This window comes from Galeopterus variegatus, unplaced genomic scaffold (genome assembly GCF_000696425.1).
Source record: "Galeopterus variegatus unplaced genomic scaffold, G_variegatus-3.0.2 Scaffold4807, whole genome shotgun sequence".
In the NCBI taxonomy this organism is placed as follows: domain Eukaryota; kingdom Metazoa; phylum Chordata; class Mammalia; order Dermoptera; family Cynocephalidae; genus Galeopterus; species Galeopterus variegatus.
In genome coordinates, this window is record NW_007730918.1 from 1 (window position 1) to 3221 (window position 3221).

Here is a 3221-nt window from a genome sequence, read left to right on the forward strand (position 1 = left end):
TTCTCTAAGCAAAGAGGATGCACTCCAGTGGCATATACTTTATGTTTGTTTAACCTTATTTAACAGTGAAACAGATAGTAAAGATTTGGAGGGTTTTCTAGGACATTGAACTAAACATCATCAAATACTAACTAAAATGACATCAAATGAGTCAGAAAACATCAGTATTGTAATTGTCTTGAGACACAGGGAAAGGAAAACAGGTTTGGGGTAAGGTTAGGAATATATATCTATTCCCGGGAAGTGAAGGGATTTGGGCCTGAATTGAGAATTCTGGAGAGAAGTTATCTGCCAGTAATGATGGACATAGCCCCTTCCACACATTCTGGTTCTTGGCCCAAGTCTTCGAGCAGCCTTAGGGACCTCTCAGGGAAGTAGAAACAGTCAACCATGGCACCATGATCGTCCAAATTAGCTTTACATGCAAGGTCAGAAGAGTGATCTAGGGTGATTTTAGGGATTCTGCAACCCCCTGTATATCTTCTTAATTGACTGGTACATGATGTTATTCTTAGGTCACAGTGAGAAAAAATAAGTCATCATCCCACAGAGGGTTATCATTCAGGTGTCAGAAGGCGGGAGCATTTATGTTGAAGAGCTTCAATTAAATCATGGTCTGATTGGCCAATTGAGTATAAAAGACTGGTTATTAGATTTTTTTCTCATGATTTGGATGGTAGTGAGCAAGGGAGAAGCATGGCATTTGGCACCTGAAGTTGGGGAGGCTGGTTGGTAAATGATGCCCCTGAGTGGGTTGTAGGATGGTTACATGAGGAGAAGCCTAGGGATGCAGATGGTGAGCAGAATGCTTTGCTGTCTTGCTGACTTGACAACTTTGCCGAGGAAGGACCTCCTTAAACTTCAGTGGGGTGTGGAAAAATAGAAGGCATGCACTGAGCTATTTTGATCATGCAGCTGCAGATGCAGGCAGCTCTACGTGGGAGAATTTGGAAAGTTCTATTTTTAAAAGCATGATTGCCCTTACTTAAGCAAAGGACCTGGATCCCCATTAATTGGTGCCAATATTTAGTTTGCCTTATAGTTCATGTGGTATTGTTTTCTTAAATTATTTTTGCTATTGATAGAAAAGAGTTTCCTTGACCAATGCAAGAAAAAAAAGGGGGTGTGGGGGAATCTATATTTAGAATCAGTATTCACTCTTTGTGTCTCTGCCTAGAACCCTGCTGCCCACCCAGTTTCTAGAGTCTTCTTGCTACCTTGTTTCTGAATCTACTATTTTCTGTTATGGTATATACTATGCAATTTAAAATATAGCTGCCTCTATAAAATCACTTAACTAAGCTGTTTCCCATATTCCATTAGAGGAAATAAATTCAGGTTGTTCAGATTATAGGAGGCAATTAGAATAAAGTGCAAGCTCTTTTGGAGCATGGTATTTATTCTTCATCACTGCTGTCGAAAGGAGTTTTTGGATACGTATGATAAGCATGGCACTGTTTTCGGTGTTATGCTTTTTTTTTTTCTGGGTCTACTCAGCTCTGTGACTCTATAATTCTATATTTTGCACTTTTCTAGTATTTTGTCATTAGAATAAATTCAGGGCTTTTTAGATTTGACCACTGACCTAGGACTAAAGTTGTACAAGATATAAGTATTATGGTCAATTTCTGCTCTTTTTGGAGGAAAACTCTTGTAATACCTTCCTTTAGAGCATTAGAGTATTTTAGCATCAAAACAAGGAAACAAAACCTAACTGTAATTACACAGTTTACGTATTTCTTAACTCCCCTGATCACTGCCTTGGAATCTTCCAGATGTTCTATGGGTTAATACTTTTGTTCAGTTTAATTACATTGAATTATTTTCTGAAACTAAAAGGGGTTGTTTATTGAATTCTCCAGAGTCGCCTTCTTTTGTTGACTGCTGGAAATTTTAAATTAAAATCATTATTCTTCATAATTCCCATACTTACAGAGTTTAGCATTGTCTCTATCTTCCCCTGGGCTGAACTAAAGAGCATAACTTTTTGTTGTATAGTACATTTTGTCCAAGATTACTTTTCTTAAAACAAGACAGTTCCTTTTTCTTCAGGTCATTGAGAAGCAGGCTTAAATATATTTGTCAAAGCTTTGCCTGTATTTTTTAATTGCTTTCTTTAAAGCTGACCTGTATCAGAAAGATCTCCNTATAGTACATTTTGTCCAAGATTACTTTTCTTAAAACAAGACAGTTCCTTTTTCTTCAGGTCATTGAGAAGCAGGCTTAAATATATTTGTCAAAGCTTTGCCTGTATTTTTTAATTGCTTTCTTTAAAGCTGACCTGTATCAGAAAGATCTCCTTTCTACCTAAGGAGCTTTGTCAGTCTTTCGACGTGGTAATATCTTAATCCTAGTTTGTTATACAAACTTGGTTTTTAAAAATATTTCTTTTCTTTCAGAAAAAAATGCAATAGCCTTTTAAAAATTCAACTTCTACCTTTGTGATCAGAAAAAGGAAATTTAATTTCTAGCTTTTGCAATTTCTACTTCTCATCAATAAATATTTTTGCTGTCAAATAGGAACCCTATTTGTCTCATTGCCTGAATGCCAGTCTCTTTCCATCTAAACCATTTGCATTTATCTTAGCCACGTGGACTGCCTTTCCTCCTCTACACTGCCTTTGCTTACAAATATAGTTTGACATTTTCTTCTATAACCTTTGAGGATTTACTTAATGTTTAGTGTCTTGTAGAAAATATCTCACATTCTTTCTTTTCTTTTATCTACCTGGGGTGGAGGTTGGACTGCTTTCATTATTTCCCTGCTAGTACTCATTATGATAGCTAGGTGACACAGCCTGGGAATCTAACTGAGTAATGTTTTGAAGGCTTTCAGTGTTGGTATCGTTTACAGTTTGCAGTTTCAATTCTGCAAAGAGTGAAAGAGACAGGTGGTCAGAAATGTAGAAGTTAATCTGGAAGAGACTATTATGTCATAATAAAACAAACAAAATAGGGTTTAACAAAAATGGTAGTGAACCACAGAGTCAAATGCTGAAGAAAGTTTTGGTAGTTATGAGTCATTGGCACATAAAGCAATTTTAGTACAGTGTAGTACATATTATTCTTTTGGGAAAGTTAGAAGGAGCAGTAATTGGAGAGGCCAGACTACTTTTCAGGATGGGTAGTTTCACTGATGGTGTTTGGATAGCCTCCACCTGACCATATTTTGAAAGAGATGAGAAAGAGTCAGTAGAAGCTGCTTGTGTACCAAAAAAAAA